Source organism: Oryctolagus cuniculus, chromosome 3 (genome assembly GCF_964237555.1).
Source record: "Oryctolagus cuniculus chromosome 3, mOryCun1.1, whole genome shotgun sequence".
NCBI classification, from domain to species: Eukaryota; Metazoa; Chordata; class Mammalia; order Lagomorpha; family Leporidae; genus Oryctolagus; species Oryctolagus cuniculus.
In genome coordinates this window covers 107,032,195-107,056,103 of record NC_091434.1, presented here as the reverse complement: position 1 = coordinate 107,056,103, position 23,909 = coordinate 107,032,195, and the positions used below count along the sequence as shown (strand labels likewise).

The 23,909-nt window shown below is 50.1% G+C and overlaps 1 long non-coding RNA gene across 1 annotated transcript in view; it reads left to right on the top strand.

The window, feature by feature from the left end:
* The first annotated feature begins 12,170 nt into the window (after window positions 1-12,170).
* Window positions 12,171-23,909, top strand: part of LOC138849181 (uncharacterized) — a 76,899-nt gene continuing 65,160 nt past the window's right edge. Inside the window, exon 1 of the long non-coding RNA XR_011387601.1 lies at window positions 12,171-12,431. This is a non-coding gene — a long non-coding RNA (uncharacterized lncRNA). The remainder of the gene's footprint in view (window positions 12,432-23,909) is intronic.

Genomic DNA, 23,909 nt, shown 5'->3' with positions numbered 1-23,909 from the left:
CATGGAATAGGCCCACTTTGCTATGGGCTGTCTGCTGCTGGGGTGGACTTGCAGCCTGAGGCCTGCAACCAACCACAGGAGTTGCAGGCTAGAGTTTAAGTCCAATTGACTAGGGCTATAGGTCTCTTCTTGAGAGTGGGGCAGGTCCGGGGGCTCCACCTGCAGGCACCAGCCTGGGGACAGTGACTGGCAATAATTGCTCAGTGATGGTTTTACAAGATCCATGACGTGTGCTCACTTTGGTGCCCCTTGTCACCACAACTGGAGCCTGGGTCTTTGCTGCCTGCCCACAGTTGGGGGAGGGGTGGTGAAGGCAGTCGCTGGATTGCCTACTCCACCAGCAACCTGGATTGCACCTGAGTCTCACAGCAGCAGGGCCCTGTCCTGTCTTGCAGATCCTGAAGCCTGGGAGGGGTTGGGGCGATGCAGGCTGAAACACCCATCCCTCCCACCAGGGTGCGGGTCTTTGTCTGACGCTGGGGTGGATCTAGAGGCTGTACCTGGGGTGGATCTAGAGGCTGTACCTGTGAGTACCACAGATAAGAGGCCTTGGGCTTTATCTAGTTCTGGGTCTCACCTGGCAGCTCAGCTCTGAGCTTGGAGGCAGAGGTCACTTCCTCGCCTTACACCTCATTGGCTACAATCTTCTCTGTTGTCTGCCAGAGGTCAAGGGAGCCGCCCTCTCCACCCCCCACCCCCACCCCAAGCCTGGGTGGACAGGTACTGGCCTGGGGGCAGAGGCAGTGGGGCCCTGTCTGACTCTTGATTTCACCATAGCAGACCTGGTATTGGGTTTCAAGCCTAAAATCTGGCCTTTATTTCCTCTTGGTCCCTAAGCAAGGGACATCTGTCTCCATGAGGCTGAGGGAGGGAGTGATGTAGTGACTCTTTCCTTCCTTCCTTCTTCAAGGTCTTTTGTCTATTTTTATTATACTGAAGTCAGGCACTGTGGTCTGTTACCTGGCTTCCTTGGCTCTCGGGACGGTGACTTGAAGCACAAACAGCCATTCTTACTGGTGTCTCTACTGGGAGATGACCACAGTCTTATTTGGCCCCACCTTGCTCTGCCTTGTCTCTGGCTGCCAATTGCAGACCGTGGGACCTGCCGTAGTCCATTTCCTTTCGATGTAACAAAATACCCGAGGCTAAGTACTTCATAAAGAAAAGAGGTTTATTTCCCTCATGGTTCTAGAGGTTCAGAACCATATGGGTACTGGTTTTCTCTCTCTGTGTGGCTCTGACTTTCAAATAATAAGTAGATCTTTAAAAAAAAAAAGTAGAGCAGCTGGGACATGAACTGGTGCCCATATGGGATGTCGGCGCTGCAGGCGGCAGCTTAACTTGCTACACCACAACACCTACCCCTCTTTTAACTTAAAAAAATATTTTAGGTGTCACCATTGTGATGTAGTGGGTAAAGCCACCACCTGTGACTCTGGCATCCCATATGTGTGCCAGTTTGAGTCCTGGCTGCTCCTCTTCCCATCCAGCTCCCCTCCAAATACACCTGGGAAATCAGCAGAGGGTAGCCCAAGAACTTGGGTCCCTGAAACCCCTGGACACCTAGAATGAAGCTCTTGGTTCCTGGCTTCAGCCTGACCCAGCCCTGACTGTTGTGGCCATTTGGGGATTAAACCAGTGGATGAAAAATCTTTCTTTCTGTCTCTCCTTTCTCTGTAACTCTGCCTTTCAAATAAATAAATCATTTAAAAAGCAATTTTTTGAGAGACAGAGAGAGAGAGTTTCAATATACTGGCTTACTCCCTACATGTTTACATGGGCTGGGCTGAGCCTGGTATCAGGATCTCAATCCAGGTCTCCCTGTGGGTGGCAGGAACTCAATTTTCTTGAGCCATTACCACTGCCTCCTAGGTGAGTATTGGCAGGACGCTGGAGTCAGGGCCTGGAGCCAGGTATCAAATCCAGGTGCTTTGATGTGGGCTGTGCCTTTTTAAATTTTTTTTAGAGGTTTATTTTTTTCTAATTTATTTTTTGACAGGTAGAGTGGACAGTGAGAGAGAGAGACAGAGAGAAAGGTCTTCCTTTGCCATTGGTTCACCCTCCAATGGCCGCCGCGGCCAGCGCGCTGCGGCGGGCGCACCGCGCTGATCCGATGGCAGGAGCCAGGTGCTTCTCCTGGTCTCCCATGGGGTGCAGGGCCCAAGCACTTGGGCCATCCTCCACTGCACTCCCGGGCCATAGCAGAGAGCTGGCCTGGAAGAGGGGCAACCGGGACAGAATCCGGCGCCCTGACCAGGACTAGAACCTGGTGTGCCGGCGCCGCTAGGTGGAGGATTAGCCTATTGGCTACGCCTATCTTAAATGGCATCTTGACCACGAGGCTGAATGTCCACCCTAAGCCCACTCATCATAACAGCTTGCTTTCCCGAGAACTCTCATTCCATGGGACCAACATTAGTCCTTCCTTCTGAGGGCAGCTTCCCAAATGACCTGGTCACCTTCTCCTAGCCTCCCCACCTCTTAAAGGGCCCACCACCTTAACACATCTACACTGAGGACAAAACCTCCAGCACACTGACTCTGTGGGGGGCAAATCACACCCAAAGTCAGTCTAGAAAAACCAGAAGACTGTGTGGCAACACTGTGGGAACGAATAAATGAGTTCAGTGAGGTTGTAGGATGCAAAACCAATATACAAACATCAGCTGGGGTTCTTTGTGCTGATGATGAACTATGTAAAAAAAAAAGAAATTTATAAAATAGTCCCACTTAGAATAGTAGCACAAAGATAAAATACTTAGACATAAAGTTAACCAAGGAGGTAAAAGATCTATCTGGGCCAGCACCGTGGCTTACTGGCTAATCCTCTGCCTGCAGCGCCGGCACCCCGGGTTCTAGTCCCAGCTGGGGCCCCGGGTTCTGTCCCAATTGCTCCTCTTCCAGTCCAGCTCTCTGCTGTGGCCTGGGAAGGCAGTGGAGGATGGCCCAGGTCCTTGGGCCCTGCGCCCGCGTGGGAGACCAGGAGGAGGCACCTGGCTCCTGGCTTTGGATCGGCGCAGCGCTGGCCATAGCAGCCATTTAGGGGGTGAACTAACAGAAAAGAAGGAAGACCTTTTTCTCTGTCTCTCTCTCACTAACTCTGCCTGTCAAAACAATAAAAAGATCTATCTGTACACCAAAAACTGTGAAGCATTGATGAAAGAAATTAGACACAAAGAAATGGAACTATATCCTGTGCACACAGAGCAGAAGAATTAATCATGCCAAAACATGCACACACACACACACACACATATATATATATATATAGAGAGAGAAGTCTTCCATCTGTTGGTTCACTCTCCAGAGCACTACAATGATTAGTACTGGGCCAGGTCAAAGCCAGGAGCTCCTCCAGGTTTCCCACATGGATAGCAGGGGACCAAGCACTTGGGCCATCTGCTGCTGCTTTTCCCAGGAGCATTAGTATGGAGCTGGATTGGAAGTGGAGCTGCTGTGACTTGAACGTGTATCCACATGGGATGCTAGTGTTGCAGACAGAGGCTTTACCTACTACACCTCAGCGCTGACCCTGGGCCAATTAATTCTTAATAAGAATGCCAGAAATACACACTGGGAAAAGGATAGCTCTTCAATGAACGGAGTTGGGATAACTGGATATCCACATGCAAAGGAATGAAAATTGGGCTCCTGTCTTACACCAAACACAAGAACCAACTCAAAATGGATTAAAGGGGCCTGGCATTGTGCCATAGTGGGTTAATGCCAGCATCCCACATTGGAGCATGGGTTTGAGTGTTAGCTCTTTTGCTTCTGATTCAGCTTCCTGCTAACATGCTTGGGAAGGCAACCGAAGACGACCCAGGTGTTTGGTCTCTTGCCACCCATGCGGAGACCAGGGTCAATTTCCTGGCTCCTGGCTGTGGCCTGGGCCAAACCAGGCTGTTGCGGGCATTTGGGGAGTGAAGCAGCCAAGGGAAGATCCTTTCCTGTCTCTCTCCCTCTTCCGTTCCCCTCCAATGCTTCCTCTCTCTCTCTCCTTCTTTCTTTCTGTTGCTTTGCCTTTCAAATAAATAAGCAAATATTTATAAAAATTGGATTAAAGACTTAAACATAGAACCATAAACTATAAAATACCTAGCTGAAAGCATAGGGAAAAGCTCCATGCTGTTGGTGTTAGCAGTAGTTTTTTGGGTGTGACACTAAATCACAGGCAAGGAAAGCAAAGCTAAATAAGTGATACTACATCCGACAGAAAACAAATAGACTGTGCACAGCAAAAAAGTTACTAACAGAATGGGAGCAAATAGATCTGATAACGGATTAGCATCCAAATCATACAAGGAACTCACACAACTGAACAACAAAAAACCCCAAATAACTCAATCAAAAGGTCTGAAGAGAGATTTTTCCAAAACATACAAAAGCCCAACATATATATGACAACATGTGCAGTATCCCTAATCAACAGAGAAATACACATCAAAACCTCAGTGAGAGCCCACATCACATCATAGGATGGCTATTATTATTTTTAAGAAAGAGAGAGATTGCTAAAGGAATTGAAATCAGGATCTAGAAGCAGTATCTCCACTCCCATGTCCATTGCGGCATTATTTATACTGGCTGAGACCTGGACATGCCCTGGAGTTGTGGCATGTTCTCATGCATGTGATACAGTATTCTTCAGCCTTAGAAGGGAAGCAGTCCACTTGCAATACCATGGATGGACCTGGAGGGTGCTGTGTTCAGCGAGATAAGCCAGAGACAGAGGGACACGTACTGTGTGGCTTCTTTATACGGGAATGCACACTGGTCACACTCACAGTAGAGTGTTGGCTGTCAGCTGGGGCTGGTGACGTTTGAAGGGTACAGCTTTTCAGTTATGCCAGGTAGGGATGTCCTGCGTATGCCATGAATGCTGTACAGCAGAGTGCCTACAGCTGATGGTACTGCATCGTATGCTCAAAATTTGGTTAGAGAGATCTTGTGTTAAATGTTCTTTCCGGAAAACAAATACCCCTGTCGCTCCCCCTCTTCATGGAGGAATGACATTAAACCCTGCCTAGGCTTCATATCCAAGTCTTGGCACCATTATGTCGCTCCCCGTCTTCGTGGAGGAACGACACAGGACCCTGCGCTGTTCTTCTGTCTGCTTGGCCCTCCCCGGGTTTGCTGCTGGTTCTTCCCGGGTGGGCTACCGACCCTTCCACCTCCGTGGAAGGGCGGTTCCCCCTGCCACATTCCCCACTTCCGCGGGGGAGCAGCACACCGCCGGCCGGCTCTCCCGGGGGCTGCACAGGTGTTCCCCTTAGATGTTCCTGGTGCATGTTTTCTCTCTCCTCCTTTATAGTCCTCCTCCGCCAATCCCAACTTGGCTGCCCACACGCCGAGTACGCTGCTCTCCTCCAATCAGGAGCAGGTCCTGCTGTTTATTGGTTGAACTGGAGGCAGCTGTGTAGAAGCTGCTTCTCCCTTCTCAGCGCCATATTGTGGGAGAGCAGATGCATAGAATAAGTCTTAATTCCAGTAACTTAGTCTAGTCCGAGTTGCTCCCAGTTGCTCCCCACATACCCCGCAACCCAGTCCACAGTGGCAGAGTCTGGTAGAGGGAGGGGCGTGCTTTGGGAGGTGATGGATGTGCTTCGGGCGGTGACAGTTTCACAGGTGCGTACTTTTCATCCTAAACTCAGAGAGGTCTGTGTGAATTATCTATAGTTTGTGTCAATCAATAAAGCAATTTAAAAACAAACTACAACAAAGACCGCTCACAGACGTTTGTGACGTGTTTGTAACTTTCTCAAGAACTTTCACAGTATTTTCTTTTCTGTACCACAGAGCTACTGAAGAGAAAGGTCACTCTCTGTATTTTCGAGAACGGAGAACAATCAAGCAGGAAAGCAAGTGTGAGTCCTGGGGTTAACTCCCAGACTTTGTGGCCGTCAGTTTGTTTCCTTCCTTCAGACCGCTTTCAGAAGGCGTCCTAGGCCCCCATGATGCGCTTGATCAATCCCCTTACGCCGTGTCCATGTGTCCGTGTTTATGTGTAACGGCAGTGGGTATAGGAGCCACTGTCCATATGCCAAGGTCTTCCTTTTAGAAAGATCCACAAACAGCCTCCAGCACTTGGCAGTCTCCGCTGCTGAGAGCTGCCCTGGCCAAGGTCAAATACCTCCAGGACTACTGTGCCAGATGACTGTTCAAGGGGGGTTGCAGAAGTCCAACCACTTTGGCCACCCTGGGGACAGCCTAATAGGCGATACTTGGCCTGGGCTTTTCTGCCAACTTGGCAGAAGCGCTGCCCAGCCTGCCTCACCTTTTGCCTTGTCCTTCTGCCAGACCTGCTTCAGCCCCCTTCTTGGCACAGGTGTGCCTGCCTAGTGACCATCCTCGCCTCGCAGCCTGTCTCAGCATCTGCTTCGAGGGAAGCCAGCTTGAGACAGGACTGGCTCTGGTTCCTACCATCCAAAGGAGATCAGCATCAGGGTTTATACAGACAAGAGACTGTGGACACATGCTCTGCTGATGGGTTTTGTTCGGCCTTTGCAATTCTAAAAAATGAATCCGTATGCAAATATGGGATATCAAACATATAGTCTGCATTTCTAACTTTAGTTAAAAAAATTAGATGACCTGGGGCCGGCACTGTGGTGCAGTGGGTTAAAGCCCCAGCCTACAGCGCAGGTATCCCATATGGGTGCCAATTCGAGTCCCGGCTGCTCCTCTTCTGATCCAGCTCTCTGCTATGGCCTGGGAAAGCAGTAGAAGATGGCCCAAGTGTTTCGGCCCCTGCACCTGTGTGGGAGACCGGGAAGAAGCTCCTGGGTTTGGATCAGCTCAGCTCTGGCCCATTGCGGTCATTTGGGGAGTGAACCAGCGGAATGGAAGACCTCTCTCTCTCTCTCTCTCTCTGGCTCTACCTCTCTCTGTAATTCTATCTTTCAAATAAATAAAATAATTCTTCAAAAAAAATTACATGACCTGGCAGCATTCTTGCACAAGGGTTGAGCAGTGGCTTCCGCCTTTAGAGAGAAGCGCTCTCCAGCTTGTTGCAGGTGCCACAATCTCCTGCTGACTTGGACCTGTCCACTTCCCTCACTTATGTACCTGCCCAACTCCATGGCCATCCGGGTTTCTCTCCTAACAAATACAAATGGTTCAGGGGCAAGGGTTCAACGGCCACTTACAATGCCCGCACCCCATATCACCGTCCTGGCTTGAGTACTGGCTGCTAAGCTTCTGATCCAGCTCCTGTGAACACGTCCTGGGAGGCAACAGATGATAGCCTAAGAGTGTGGGGGCTCTGCCACCCACATGGGAAACCCAGATGAAGGGCTTCAGCCTGGCCCTGCTTTGACTGTTGTGGCATCTGGGGAGTAAACCGGTAGATCGAAGATTCTCTGCTTTTCTGTCTTTCTGTCACTCTGCCTTTTAAGCAGATGAAAATAAAGAAACATTTTTAAGACGGGGTGCAGTAGGTGGAAAGAGGGCTCTTCCTCTGCTCCAGTATCACACTGATCCTATGTGGGCCTCCGGGAACTGGATTCTTCTTGAGTTAAGGCCAGGAGCACTTTTTCATGGACCCTGAGGTCCAGCTAAGCCCTCTGGGCCGCTGTTGCTGCTGGGCCTTGCTTCACCCTCTGTCACTCACCACCCCCAGCACAAAGCATTCTCTTTGGCAAAGTTCGCATCAGACACCACTCGCATCAGGAAAGCACACTTATTTCTCTTTAGGAAGTGTATCATTTTTCCAGTACAAAATGCATTCTCGTTACTATTTGGAAGAGACATTCTTCAAAGGCTAACATTTTGCCAAAAATGAAAACATTTCTCTGTGTGCGCTTAGGTTAATAATGTCCCCCTCAAGCCAGAACAGCAGAGGAGCCAGCGGCGCCTCCAACAGAGCCATCCCCTGCTGCTCTCATCACAGAACACCTGTGGCCACGTGTCCAGGGCCACTGGGTGTCCCTTTGCCTCTCTTCTCCCAAATTCCTTCTGCTTCTTCAGGGAGTGTCATAATCATGGAAGACCTGGTAATTATATAACAAATTGCTTTGAAGTGGTGATTTCAATTGTGCATTGGCAGGGCCTGGTACTCCAATATAATGAGTTTCATTGATTATGAAAGTGTTTTCTCTGAGCTGATAGAATAGCTGCCTCTGTCTGTTGCTGCTTGGGCTGTGGGCCAGCTGGAAGACTGCAGCAGAAGCCCACATGGTCAGAGTCACATTTGGAATACGTAAGAGGGTTGGCTGTCTTTGCAGCTTCTGTTCCGTGGTGATAAGGGGCCCTAGAATAGATGTTTGGCCTCTGCATGGAGATCTGGCAGGGCTTCCTGCCAGTGCAGGTAGTGCTGGTGCACTGGGGCAGTGCAGGGCTGGAGAGGGGCAGGATCCCAGCCAGTGATCTCCTAGGCATGAGGAGCTGGCGGGTGCCCGAGTCCTCCAGGCATCTGGTCCCCTACCTTCTCCCCACCCGCTCAGCCTACCTGGAACAGGATGCATGTGCCCAGTGGGCTGTGTGCTATGCTAAATCCACATAGCATCCTTGCAGGCCTGGCCCTGAGGGGGGAGGATGCAGGGAGCACGCTGGGTTTGTCCTGTGTGAGTCATTACCAGAGCAGGGAGCCTGGGCAGGCGGGAACAGCCTAGCATGTTCTAAGACACAGGAGAACCCCTCAGCCCACCACCCAGCCATTCCCACACTGGAACACCTGGGCCAACCAAGACAGGAGCCACATGGCTGGCTCTGAGTGGCCAAAGGCATCCAGATTTTCCCAAGAGGACCTCAAGGAGACTCCAACAAATCCAGGTTAGGTGTCTGGCCACTGTGGACCCCCAGTTGAAGCGCTGGTGAGCGTTTTCTCTAATGGACCAGATTGAGAGTATTTTAGACCTTGAAGGCCTCAGAGTCCTCTGGCTTAGTCTTCTTCTTTGTGGCTTGAACAACCCTGTGGAAATGTCAGAGCCACCCTGAGCCCATGGGTGCGGGCTGGACTCAGCCCAAGTCATTCCTGCCCTGGGTAACGTGCCTGTGACAATGCACTGGATTTCTACGCTGTCCACAATGACATTTCAGAGATCCTATGGTGAGGAGCCAGCAGTGAGCCTGAGGTCTGAGGGGCCCTCTGGGAACAAGCAGACAGGGACTGAGAGCCTCATGGTCCCTTAGACCCTGTGACCAACCCCATGGCGTGGCTGCCCTGTTCCCTCGATGCCCACGGCTCCTGCGCAAACTTTTTGGCCCTTGGCACGTATTGCCTGACTGTGGCAGGGGTCTTCTCACGGGAGCCAGGGCTGTTGTCCTGTGTCTCCTCCCACATCACCCACCCAACCCCCTTCTCCAAGAGTGCCCTGAGGGCAGGAGTGGTGACCCCCCCCCTTCATCTCCTGCCAGCATCCAGAACATTCGGGTCCTGTGACACACACAGGGAACAGCAGGTACACTGAGTGGCCGTCTCATGCACTCCTCTGGCTTCCTGTCTTTTCCTTGCTCCTGGTGGTGAAACTCAAGCAGCAGACAAGCTGGAGCTATTTTGTGCTCTGTGGAGCCCTTGGCAGCTCATGGCTGTGTGCGTGTTTGCTTGGACCACTCTCTTGCTTCTGCATTTCTCTGACCAAATCCTATAGCAGCCTTTGTGATCTGCTCACCAAGGATGGAGCATGGTGGCCCTTGGCTGGGAGGACATCAGCACCCTCCCCGAGTCAGGCCATAGCTCCGGCCTGGACACAGGGTCCTAAGATCTGTGGCTCCTTGGGTTTCTGAGATTGTTAATCAAGAAGCCAAGATTGCGCTGGAATCAGAGGCCTGTTCTGCTCCTTAGGAAAGCACGTTTCCCTTTTGGACTAAGGTGTTTGTGATTGGCTTCACCCTGGGCCTGCAGAAGTGTTGGACCATAAGCCACAGGGTTCTTAAAAACACAGGATATTTTGTCCTCTTCCAGGGCGTTTTAATGATTTCTTCTTTCTAGAGAGTCTCTTTCTAAGATGGCAAGTTTGTCAGAGTACTTCAGGGTGCTAGTATGGAAGTCAGTAGGTCAACTGGCTTGAATAGTAAGCAATGTTAATTATTTCATGTGATAAGAAATTCAGAGGTGCTGCAGGGTTGGTTAATGCAGTGGCTCCATCTTGTCAGTAAGGACCAAGTTGCGTCTTCTGTTTGCTGCCGTTCTCAGTCTGTTGGCTTTGTCTCTGCATCAACTTTCCTTATTTGTGCAAAATGACTGCCACAGCTCCAAGTGTCACACCATCATAGTAATACCCAAGGAGGAGAAACAAGGAGGTTTGTATTGATGCATCCCTTTGGCCCAGAATGAAAAATCTTTCCAGAGGCTTTTACGGGACTTTTGCTGATTTTTCATTAGCCATAATCCTGTCCTATGCCAGTGCCTAAATGAGTCTCTGACAGCGTGCATGAACCATCATGATAGGTTAGACCAATCATGCTGCATCTCCTAGGGCTGGGGCCAGGCTTCCTGGGACCACAGGCCCTGCTGAAGAGTGTCGCCAGCTGCACAACTTCTCCTTTGGGGGAGAACTGAGGGAAACACCCATTGAAGTGTAGCATAAAGGAAGTAGTCCCCGGATTCTCCTCTCTTGGGATGCTGAAAAGCTCAGAGCCCCTGCAGTTCTAAAACAAAAGGTGGCTCCTGGAAAAACACCCAGGACAATACTTTGAGTCATCTCCTTTTTTGCCCCATCCTGTTTTTAGACAGGAACTAGTACAAGGCTGTCTATCCTCATCCCACTCTTGGTTTTGAAGAACAGTTTTGACAGCTATTGCTCCCCCCCCCCACCCTTTTTTTTTTAAGGAATTATTTAACTTATTTGAAAGGCAGAGTTGAGAGAGAGAGAGAGAGATAGATCTTCTGCCCCTGGTTCACTCCCTAAACAGCTGCAATGGCCAGAGCTGGACCAGGCTGAAGCCAGTAGCCTAGAACTCCATCTGGGTCTCCCATATGGGCGGTAGGGGCCCAAATACTTGGGCCATCTTCCCCTGTTTTCCCAGGCTCCCTGGTGCAATTGTAGGGAGCCGGGTTGGGAAGCAGAACAGCTGTGCCACAATGCTGGCCCCGACCGCTGTTGTTAGCTGAGCACCTCCTGGGTGCCAGGCTACCCATACGGCCTCTAATCATACATGGGGGTGGGGGGCTGCCTTGTCATCCTTATTTTACAGACGGGGAACTAGAACCCACGGATGTCCATAGCTGTGTTGGCCTTCGTTGTCTGCCTGTGGCTGAGCCAGGAGTCAGCAGGTGCTTTGTGAGCATCTGCTTTGCTCCAGGCAGGTGCTAGGATGCACAGGAGAATCAGATCTGGCCCTGGCCTCGGGGAGTGCACAGCCTGTTCCTTCTAGAACATCATCCTGGATAAGTGAGCATTTTTCTCTTGTCCATGCTGGAAAACATCTTTGAGTGAGGAAATGGGGCATCATCTTATGACTTCTGCCTTGAAGCCCAGCTTTGCTCAGTGGCCTAAAGAGGAATTTGTAGCATGGGCTTTGGTGCTGAGTTCAAATCCCAGCTCTACTGCTTACTGGCTGGATGCCATGGGCAAGGTACTCAACCTCTCTGTGCCTACTTTCTGGGCTTCAGTGAGGTTAAATGAAAGAGATCTCCTCAAAGCACAGTACTCACCAAAACTTAACAGTTATTATTACCAATTGATACATTCAAAGAGCTTTTCTTACAAATAAAGATGATCAGAGGCCCAGCTTCCTAACCCCTTAGTTGCTTAGCATTTCTCCCCTTCATGCAGGTTGGAGCCCCAGTGTCATTGACCACAGTTTGCAGGTGACTCCAGATGGCACCAGGTAGGTCTAGGTGCCTGGTACTTGCTCCTGAGTGTGAAATGCAAGCTTGGCACCTGCTTGCATTGAAGCTGTGATTTCCAGTTGTGTGCCAGCCGCAGGGGGAGGTGATGGGGGAAAGGAGCGCCTATTGGCTTCTCTGGGGGGCCCTAGCCCACGCTTTGGACTTCTCCAGGCTGTTTATAAATGCGGCTTCCTGTGCCCCGTGAGTCCACTGCCCCCTGGTAAAGGGGAGACATGATGGAGCAGCCCGGAACCCAGCAGGGGAATTCTCCCGCCAGCTCTCATCTGCTCTCACAGCCTTGGGCTGGGCCACTGGGAAGTCCCCCAGCCTCGGTTTCCTCTCTTGTGAGCTGGGCGGGCCCCATCAGCCTGTAGCCTGGTTGAAAAATCCCCTGGCAGCGGTGCTGGTGGCAATGGAGGTGGGTGTCTGAGAGAAGGGTGGCCCGGACCTGTGGCCGAGGCGGTGGCCCCAGGAGCTTGCAGGCTCTGCTGGGTGCACAGCCACGGCCGCAGTTCTTCCATCTGGAAAACCACGCCAGGATGCTGCTGTCCACAGGGCCAGGGGCCCCATCGATCTTGGGGGGAACCTGTATCGGTGCGAACTGCTGTGAAGAGCAAGACAGAAGCTTCGAGAGCCTTGATTGAATCGGGAGAACAAGGTCCGTGCGGGCATTTTTCTTTGTCATGCTTTCACCAGGCCCAGCAAAGAAGGGGGTAGGTGAGGAGGAAAGCGGTTTTGGAGAGAGTAGACAAGAGAGCGTGAAAGGCAAGCAAAACCCCCAGAATGGCCTGTTCTTTGTTTTCTTGCTGTCCGAAAGGGAACACTGCTGGGATGCAGGGTGTCGCCATCTTTCCCACGCAGGGCATTGCCGTCTTTCCCACAGTGGGAGCTTCGCCTTGAGCGGGAAGTCCTGTGACCACAGTCTTCTGGGCACCGGCCTGCAGAACACCTGCCCCAGTCCCCCTGTGCCTGCCCCGCCCCCTCCTCGCCCTCTGGGAGGGCAGGCGGCGCTGTCCCTCAGAGCTTTAGGTGAGTGCGCTCCTTTATTTGTGTGACTTAGGCAAAAGCAGCACTCAGCGCTGAGACTCAGCCCAGAGAATCTGATTTCCCAAAAATCATTTTGATATTTTCACTTCCAAGGTGGTTCTTTTCACACCCACGTCCCAGTGATGGCCTCTGGCCTGTCCCTTGGTTTTGTGGATCTGGACGGGGCTTGGCTCCTTTTTGAGGTTCCACTGGAGGAACCTGGCACCCCCGCCTGGGCGTGCCTGTGACACGGCCAGCCTTGTCCTAGATGCCCTGGACTCTGGCACCACAGATGCCCAGCCTCTTCCTCTCTCTGCCTCTGCCCCATCCATCGGCCAGCAGCCCAACTTCGCTCCCTTGTCCTTATTTATCTTATAAAAATCTTCTCTCCGGAGTGAAGCTGCCCTGGACTTCAGGGGTCTCCTCCACCCTACCCAGGACGAAGCAGTTGCATCAGCTCCCTCCCCCCTGCCCCCGGCCCCTGCCCATAGTCAGTCGTGCCCCGCCACTTCTTCCCCTGTCCAGTTCCTATCACATTTTGCTTAATTCTCCCTTTCCTGAAAACGACCCTCAGGAGATGGGGGAGGAAAAGCGTTGTCAGCCCTCCATGTGTGGTCCTAACACCTAGCACAGCGCCAGGCACACTGTCCGTCCAGTGAATTAATGACTTACTTTCTGCAGCTCTCAGATAGTCCCAGGGTCCGCCTGAGGTGGCTAGGGGCAATCCAGCTTGGTGCAAGGAGGGGGAACAAAAAGGAACCTTCTGTTCTCCCACTGCCGCTCCCTTAGGTGATTTCCAGTCCCTGCCCCTGCTTTGTCCACAGCAAGTTTCCTATAATTGGTTTACAGCAGTAGTTGATATATCGTAACTATTGTGTGTCTTACGTGTCCTATAGATAACATAACAAGAATATACAGATTATACATAGCAGGTATAAATAATATGACATCTGTATAAATGCACACATAAAGTATCTTTTGTTGAAATGTTCTCTTTAAAAGAAACATTGAAAACCAAGGGCTTGGGCTTTTCCTCCAAGGTTTTGTGTCTCCTAGGGGCATTTGCTTTTGAAGTCATTATTAATTATGGCTGGGATAATGAGAGCTTTGTTTTAAGATTTTACCTAGCAGGTAGAAGCATGCCTTTTTGGAGAGTGGCTTCTTCCCAGGGTACTGTAGCTACCCCCTCCCCTAGCACATCTGGGTTGGTATCAAGGAATGAAGAGGCAGTTGGGTTCCCTGAGGCCACAAAGCCCTTAATGCCGTTTATCTCAGAGGGTTTGCTGTTGCTATTTTGTTCAGGATCTGGCCAGTGGGGTGTTGTCCTGGCCAGTGGGCTGGCACCTATGTGTCAGCTCTTGACCTGTTTTCCTGTGAGCTGCCTCCCCTTCCCCTGGGCACCCAGGTGGGCAGCACCCCCATCTTGCTGCTCCCTGGATTCTGAGCCATGCTCCCAGAGGGGCTCACTGGGGACCACTCTTCCTACTGCAGAAGCTCATTCCTTATCAAATCCTGCTGGCCTTGGTCCTATGCTTAGATAGAGGCCAGGACATCGAATGGGGAGTTGAGAGGCTGGTCTTGAGTTGTGGATTATTCCCTAGCCATCGGACTTTGGACTGCTCATTCGTCCTCTGGAGTCTGCAGCCTTCCCGCCACAAGCACAGGCTCACCCAAAGCCCTTAAGCAGTTTTCTCTCTTCTTCCATGCAGCTGGGATCTCCTGGGCAGCTTTCACTCTCTCAGTTCCCAGACCAATTAAATCTGACTTTCCGGGGGATGAGACCAAGACATCATTCGTTCCTAAAGCTCCCCACGTAGCTCCCATATGAACCAAAGTTGAGAACCATGTTTAAGGTCCAAGTGTTATGGACACTCAGAATCCAAACGTGTTCTGAACTTCCATCCAGTTTTGGCTAACAGATCCACAGTGGCTCTGAGCCCTGAACTGGCGCAGAATCTCTTTGTGAATCTCCTACAAGTTGTGTATCCACTTTCCTAGGAAGGGACATTCAAAATCTTGTGTGTAATTTCAGCATAGAATGACCCCTTTTTAGTGAATTTTCTGGCTTCCCATCCCAAATTGCAGCATCATACCCTCTCATACCATACTTTCCCATCTTCCTTTCCTTCTTCATGCTTTCTTGGTAGCCTTTTTAAAATTTTTGTTTGTTTTATTTGAAAGGCATAGTTAGAGAGGTAGACAGAGAGAGAGAGAGAGTGAGAGAGAGAGAGGGAAATTGAGAGTGCTCCCATCCTCGGGTTCTCTCCCCAAATGCCCACCACAGCTGGGGCTGGGCTGGGGCTGAAGCCAGTAGCTGGGAACTCAGAGCATGTGACCCATGTGGGTGGCAGGAACTCAATGGCTTGAGCCATCACTTGTACCTCCCAGGGTCTGCATTCACAGGGAGCTGGAGTCAGGAGCCAAAGCCAGGAGTTGAACCTGGGCACTTGGATGTGGGACTCAGGTGTCCTAAGTGGCGTCATAACTGCTGGGCCAAGCTCCACCCCAGGGCCTAGATTCTTCATTCAGAATGTGCAGGGTCAAGCCTGAGGCCATCTTTCCTAGAGTCCCTGCTGGCTCTTCCAGATCCTGTTGTGCAGATGGGAATCCATCCCCGTCAGCTCATCAGTGGTCTTGGGTTGAATCACCAGTGTACCAAAGAAACCCTAGGTTAGCGTTAGGTGTATGAGAATGGCACTGTTTCATTCATGTGTTTTTGGGGGACTTGGGCTGAGACTCCCAATCTATGAACAGGTCATCCCCTTTCCCTCCTGTTTCCGGTGTGTAGAATTCCATCACTGTCCACTTGCTTTTAAACTCTTTGGTACTTTCCTTTCTCTCTGTGTAAGTGGTTTGGGACGGTCCTGTCCCTAATACAGATCCAGGGGTGGATACACCTCCAGGCCAGTCCATGAATTCCGTCCACTTGGCCTTGGTGATTGGTTCAGGGATGGGTTTAAACCCAAGTCAGGTGGATAGGAGTCCGCTCATCTCTGCAGGCACTGAGGCGGAACCTTCCCTCCTGGTGTTTCTGGGAGCAACGGGGCAAAGCCTGGAGCGGCTGCTGGTGGCCATCTTACCACCATAAAGGATGGGTTGGGAGGTAGCCCCCGGCCCAGAACCTGGGTATGATCCTTCAGGCCTGACCATAGGGGATTACAAAGACCCCCTGGCAGGCCTCGAGGGGGTGGTGCTCAGCCAGTGGCAGGGGTTGTGGTCCAGGTCTCAGGTCCTTGGCCAGCCATGTTGTTACCTATAACCTGCAAGGCTAGCCTGGGCACCTCCATTCAGAGGCCTCTGTATCCCCAGGGCCTGTGGCTAAGGCCTTCCCCAGGTACCTTTGCAGAAACCTACTCATGGTAAGGAGAGGGACCCTTGAAGGCACTTCAGTCCCACTCTGACCCAGTAGCCAGCATTTCCCCACTCCCAGCCCTCCCCCAGGCCCCCTACCCTAGATGTACAAAAGGGTGGGTGAGATTTCCCCATCTGTGTGGACCCATCTGACCTTCAGCAGGTGTAGTTCCATGGGGGAAGCCGGAGCACCAAGGAGCTGGCGCTTTCTCCCCTTCAGCCTCTTGCTTAGACCGCTGCAGCCAGTGGTGGTTTCACTGTTACCTTTGGCTGTTGTTTTGGCCACCCCATTGGCTCCTGGCAGCTCAGTGCAGTCTTGGCTGCGACAGTCGGCTTGGGAGTGGAGCCACCCAGGGGAGACGGAGCTGAAGACAGAGGTGACTGGGCCTCTCTGATGACATTGGCTCCTTAAGTCTTGCTGTGCTAGACACCAGGGCAACACTGGACTTTAGTTGTTCATGTCTGGGCATGCTCTATACTGGCCTTGTGACCTGCGCCATGCGTGCACCCTCAGGGCCTCCCCTGGTTGGAACTCCTCCTCCTGTGCCTTCATCGTGGTTTCCATCACCCTGGGCTGTCCTACTTCACACTCCTTCCTCCCCAAGGGACACTGGCTCTTGAAAAGCAGGGGACTCGCCATCTTTCTCTCTCTCTCCGTAGACAGTCCGCACACCTCACATCTGCCGCCTTTAGATTACGCCAGTAGAGCACCCACGGACTGGTGCACATAAACAGCAGAAACCGAGTTTTCACAGTTCTTGGAAGTCCAAGGTCAAGGCTTCAGTGGATTCCGAGCCTGGCGGGGGTCCACTTGCTTGTAGACAGCCAGCTCCTTGCTGTGACCTCAATCGAGGAACCAGGACAAGCACACTCTTTTCTTTCTTATTTTTTTTTTCATAAGGACCCTGAGCCCATTCCTGATCACTCCACCCTCATGACCTAATCACTGCCCAAAGCCCCCACCTCCTCATCTCCTCCCCTGGAGGGTGGGGATTCCAACATACGGATCTTGGGGAAGACTCATGTTCGGTCACAGCAATGCTTTTACACAGAATCAAGCAAAAAAACCACAGACTGGGAGCTTAGCTGAATGAAACGGAAGTGGGTTGCTTGTAACGTGAATCACTCCGTGAGGTGATTATGAACAGGATGAAAACTCTTCTTATTAAGAATCGCCATTCAATAATTTTATTTTCCCTCTCGGGTATTAGGAGATAAGAACCTTTTATCTGCTGCTGCGTGATGCACAGGACAGGGCTCTGAAGGTGGTCGCTGCTGGAATCAGAATGGAGTCAGGAATGGTTCCTATTCAGCAAGGGGAATGCTGGAGGCACATGCGCAGCACTGGTCTAGAGAAATTGTGAAAATCCAGCCAAGCAAATGCCGGAGATCTGATCTCAAGACCCAGGAACAACCCTTTGTAGCTCAGGTTCCACTTTTGGTGCGATTGATTCTGCCCTCTTGGTCATCTTTTAATTTCTTTATGTATTAATTCCTTATTTATTTATTTTTAAGAAAGTACAGTGTGTTTGCAGCTGAGCAGCTGTCTGTTCTGCCTGCTTCCTGCCAGGAGAATTCAGGGGGTCCATAGTCTGCTCCACATTCCGTGCAACCCGTCATTCTCAGTCCACGTTCGCAATGGTTAAACAAATACAAATCTTAAAAAATGTGTAGGTCTCCTGTCAATCTCCTTGGGGTCCGCGGTGGGAGGCGAAGCTCACCCCCACAGGTTTCTTTGAGAACAGCCTCCTCCTGTTAGCTCAGGCAGACAGCTAGACATGAGGGAGCACCAGATGTCCCACAGAGTCCCAAGGCTTTCCATAGCTGAACTCAGAACCTGCCTCATCGGCGACTCTCCCAGAAATGGCTGCCCACTCTTAGCTGCGCAGCCGTTGCAGTTGCGATTACCACGTGCCTGCAAAATGACCGCGATGGATCCCAGGGATCCTTTTAGGGAAAGAGACTAGGTGGCACCCCTATTCCAGAAAAGCCCTGCTTTGCTCAGCGGACCCTCCTCCCTGTCTCTTGAATATTCCACCTGCCTCAGACCCATGGGGCGGATGCCCCTTTCTCTGGAGCCTGCCCGATTGGATCTGACTGGGATGTGGCTTTGAATTCTTCTTGCAACGGCATTAAGAAGCTGGGCACACTTCCACCTGGGGCTGCTGCTGACGTGGCTGGGGTCCAACACCTCTAATTTCCCTGGAGACCCCGGGATTTGATGGCAAGGATTTGTGAGGCACTTCCTTAATCTCATTAAGTGGCCTTTTAAGTGACTCGGGGAGGCAGGAATCGTGACCTTTCTGAGGTCACAGCAGAAGGTTTTATGTTCACACTCTGCTTCGTGTTTAGGTTCGGCAGGGCCCTGGATTTGCTGAGAAACTATTGCTTCATTGTAGCATCGTTTGCTCTCTAGAAAAGCTGAACATTTTCAAAATGTGGCTCTCTCTCTTTCTCATATTAACAATCTTTAAACTTGCCTCCCCTCCCCTCCCCTCTTCTCCTCTCCTCTCCCCTCCCCCCTGCCCTCCCCTCTCTCTTCTCCTTTCCTCTTCTCTCTCTCTCTCTCTCTCTCTCTGTCATCTGACAGTCTTTTCCTCCCTCAGTCTGTCTCTTTTCTCCTCCATGTGACTAAGAGTACCAAAAAGAGGCCAAGTGGCACCCTGACCACTTTGGAAAACACTCCTGACACGGTTCCCTAGGCAGATGTTCTATTTCCCATGGAGCCGCCAGTGCCAGTGCCAGTGCCAGTGCCAGTGCCAGTGCCAGTGCCAGTGTGGCTGAAGTTTGTGCTGGCACACTGCCAAGTCCTTCTTCCCCCAATTCCCAGCGCAAGACTCCCCCCTTCCTCTTGAGCCCTCACCACCAGGGTCCCCTAAGTCAAGAATTCTACCGATACTCTGCTCAACACATGTAAGCTTTCTCTCAACTATTCCTCTGGTTCTTCCCGGCCTCTGCCTGCTCTAGTTTCCAAGGTCCCACATGTTTGGGTATCTGTCATGGCAATACCCACTCCCAGGTACACAAATCTCTATATATCCTTGGGCATCTTACCTGCAGAGGCAACTATTCTCATGGGTTTAAAGAACACCGTTTTGTTACGAAGACAAATCATATCGTTTTATAGCACATGGTTTTATTTTCCTAAATGGCATTATTTTATGTTCTCATTCTTTTCCACCGTCATTTGCTTTCAAGATCCGTGCATGGTATTAGCAGGACATCTAGGCCGTCGTTTCCCACTGGGTGTCGCACGAGGAGGTGAGCCTTTCCTCTCCTATTGTATCTGTCTGATCCCTCAGGGAGGAGCCCCCAGCTTAACTCCAGCTCCATGACAAATAACGCTGCGCATTCGCAGTCCCTTTATGAACCTGTGTGACGGTATCTTTGGAATATATGCATATGCAGAATTGGAGTTGGTGATGCACAGGTGTCAGATAGAATTAGTTGGACTAGGGGCTGCCAGATGTCTTACAGGGATGCTGCACGGGTCTTCCTCCACACCAGCCATGGAAAGGGTCCTGTGCGCATCTCTGGGCCAACTCATGCTGTGATCATCCAGAATTAGAGGGTTTTTCAGGGATTGGGCTGTATGTGATATCTCATTAATATGCCAGTTTGCATTTTTCCTGTTCATCAGTGGTGTGAGCATCTCTCCATACACTGTTGATTTTCCCCTTCCACAGGCTGCCTGCTTAGATCCTTGTTTGAACACTCTTTAAAAGCAGAGACCGCATAGGATTTCTCCTGCAGTCTCCGCTGCTCCCAGAACACTGCTGGATATTGATTGATGATTGATGAGGAGGTCAGGGTGGCTTTGTTATTTGAGCTTCTGGATTTGGAGGCCTACTTTTTTCGACACACCCCGAGGTGTTGCCTTCATTCATTCCGAACACATTTATCAAATGACTTCCCCATGCCAAGTCTTTCTGTGCAACTCTCCCTTCCGGCGAAGCCCAGATGACCTGTCCGTCACTTTATCAATTGAACAGAAGAACCACGCTGGTCACACATCATCCGCCATCACAGAGACCTCAGTGACATTTTAAATGCCCTTTTATAGGCTCTAACATTCTGTGATCTTCTGATTCTGACTTATTGACTAATTGATTTTTTTTTCGTAGTGGTGGTTTTAACTGCTATGTGCCCAGAGAAAGGCAAGACTTGTGCAATGATGAGATGTTCCTGCGGGCTTTTATTACATTTCTCTGCTTGTGAGGGGCACACCCACACCACGGTGAATGGTGATTCTGATAAACATGGATTCAGTGGTCAAAAAGTAAACGCTCCTCATTGTACCCTATAAAGGTCACCCATGTCATCACCATGATTTTCAGCTGTATTTCCAGAGAGAGGAAGGGCTCTTAGCCTTAAGTACTCCCTACCTGCTCACTCCTGGGAGGGTCAAGTGCCCAACTCCAGAAATCTTGACTGAAACATATTCACTTTATATTTCAATTGCTTATTTGATCCTTTTCTCCTAGAGCTGGAACATGTTGAGAACATAAATCGTATTCTTTTAAAAAAATTATTTATTTGAAAGAGAAAGATTATATATATAATATATGATATTATATATATATATATATAGAGAGAGAGAGAGAGGGAGAGAGAGAGAGAATCTTCCAACTGCTGGTTCATTTCCCAGATGGCTACAATGTCCAGAGCTGAGCCCGGCTGAAGCCAGGAGCCAGGAGCTTCATCCAGGTCTCCCACCTGGGTAGCAGGGGTCCAAGCACTTGGGTCATCTTCCACTGCTTTTCCCTGTCTATTAGCAGGGAGCTGTGTCATAAGTGGTACAGATGGAACACGATGGGACACGAACCAGCACCCATATGAGATGATGATGTTGCAGGCAGCAGCTTTACTAGCTACACCACAGTGCCAGTCCCCATAAATGGTATTGAATTCATTAGGTGTTCAATAGACATTTACTAATTATATATGAATGAATATAAGAGAAAATGTTTATTGAGTATCAATAGTTTGCGTGAGGTCCTCGAGTTTTATGGCATCTTCACGCAGAGCCCTGTGTACGCATGCCCTTCGCCGCGCCTTCTCCTTCACCATGGGGAAGACTCAGGTGCATCACGTAAAGAAGTGGGAGCGGTGCATTGGCATGTAAGGGGGTAGAGTTAAGGTGAAAGGTTAGAAACAGAAACCACAGTGAGGGCGGGGGGTGGCAGGAGCTTCATCTCATTTTCCCCCAAAAGAAATAGCTCTGAGATAGAAAATAAATCAGTGGTTACCAGGGGTGAGGGGAGGAAACGGAAGATGCAGATCAGAAGATACACAGTAGCAGATTTCTAGGATAAACACGTCTGGAGATACCATGCACAACATGAGGTCTAGGGTTGCTAAAACATACTGTATTTGGAAGTCCCGCTAAGTGAGCAGTTTCAGCTATTCTTACCACTAAAACCAAAAGAAAACAAAAATGGATAGTTATGCGATATGATAGATATGTTAAATGTGCTTCCCTGTAGTGACCATTGCACCATCTAGACCAAATCTATAGCATCATGTTGTATTCCTTAGGTAGTCACAAAATTTATGTTGCGGGATGGACATTGTGGCACAGTGGATTAAGCCCTGCTTAACTGCTTTGGATGCTCGCATCCCGTATCAGGGTGTCCGTTCAAGTCCGAGCTCCTCTACTCCAAACCCAGTTTCCTGCTAATGCTCCTAGGAGGTAGCAGATGATGGCACAATTACCTGGGTTCCTGTCCCCCACGTGGGAAACCTAGATGGAACTCCTGGCTCCTGGTTTCGCCCTGGCTCAGCTCTAGCTGTTGTAGGCATTTGGGGAGTGAATCAGCAGTCAGAAGACCTCTCTCTCTCAAATAAATAAATAAAACTTTAAAAACTATTTTGGAGGGCGGGTGTATGGTACAGCTGTTAACTCATCATTTGGGACACCTGTATCTCATATCAGAGTGCCTAGTTTGAGTCCTGGCTACTCTGTTTCATATCCATCTTCCTGCTAATGCACACTCTGGGAAAAAGCAGATGATGGCTCAAGTACTTGAGTCCCTGCCACCCAGCCATCCATGTGGAAGAATTTAGGGGACTTTTGACTCCTGGCTTTGCTATGGCTTAGCCCTGGCTCTTGCAGGTATTTGGGGAATGAATCAGCAGGTGGAAGTGTGTGTGTGTGTGTGTGTTTCTCTCTCTCTCTCTCTCCTCCTCTCAAATAAATAAATAAATACATTTAATTATTTTTTCAAATGAGTGGGTGAGGTGCCACCCAGGGCTTCTGGTCATCAAATATTCCTACAAGCGTTCTCTCACTAGCCTCTCACTCCACCTATAGACCCAGAGCTCACAAAACCAAACTGGACAGCCGATGTTCTCATACACATTCAGACAGCTTGAAAATGAGGCTTCTGAATAAAGGCAAATGGGAGCAGCTAGGTATTTTTCACAGCTTGTTTCTATCACTTGATGTAGTTGAGGGGTCACAAACTATGGTCCACAGGCTAAATCTGACCCATTGCCTGTTTTTGTAAATGAATTTTTATTCAAACACAGCCATATGCATTCATTTACATATTCTACATAGCTGTGTCATCACAAAGAGCTGAATGGTAACTGTGGGGAGCAGCCTGGACTGGACTGAGTTACTGGAATTAAGACTTATTCTATGCATCTGCTCTCCCACAATATGGCGCTGGGAGAGAAGTAAACAGCTTCTGCACAGCTGCCTCCAGTTCAACCAATAAACTGTAGGACTTGCTACTGATTGGAGGAGAGCAGCGTACTCGGCGTGTGGGCAGCCGAGTTGGGATTGGCGGAGGAGGACTATAAAGGAGGAGAGAGACGGCATGCACCGAGGAACATCTAAGGGGAACATCTAGCTGAAGGAACACCTGTGCAGCCCCCGAGAAAGCCGGCCGGCGGTGTGCCGCTCCCCTGCGGAAGTGGGGAATGTGGCCAGGGGGAACTGCCTTTCCACGGAGGTGGAAGGGATAGTAGCCAACCCGGGAAGAACCAGCAGCAAACCCGGGGAGGGCCGAGCAGACGAAAGAACAGTGCAGGGTTCAGTGTTGCTCCTCCACGAAGAGGGGGAGCGACAGTAACAACAAAGACCGTATGATTTTTAAAGCCTAAAATGCTATCTGACCCTCTAAAAATAATTTACCAATCCCTGCTCTTCTGATTGTCTTCACATTGCCCAGTTATTATATTACTGGTAGTAGTCAGCAATCTTCTGCCTGCTCACTAGTTTGAAAAAACTCACATAATCCAACCAAAAAATACATGGGAAACTCATAGGCACTAGATCCTGGTTATAAGAGCTAAGATTTAACAATTACACATAAACAGACCAGTCCAACTATCTCTTAGGAGAATGACAAACAGGAGTTGTAATTTCAGTGCTGCCCAAACTGTGATTACTGAGCAAGTGCCTCAACACCATGGAGGAAACAAAGGTAAAAGCAATCTGTCCTATGGAATAGAAGTGAAAACATTCTATAGACGACCACTGCATATCAGGCACCGCTACCCAAAGTGCACTGATAGAAAAATGAAGGAACTGGCTTTAGGTATTTGCTCAAGAGAATACAGATTTGTTTCCTTTGTTCAAATACCAAACTATTAAGTGATTCTTTACAAAGAAAGCTTTTTATAAGGAGTACATTTTAAAATTGAGAGCAAAGAAATACTTACTTGTTTTTCTATGGAATAAGTAATGCCCAATCTAACATGCTTCCTGGTTCTGCTCCAGGCCCGTGGGCCATGTAGAAATCATGTTACA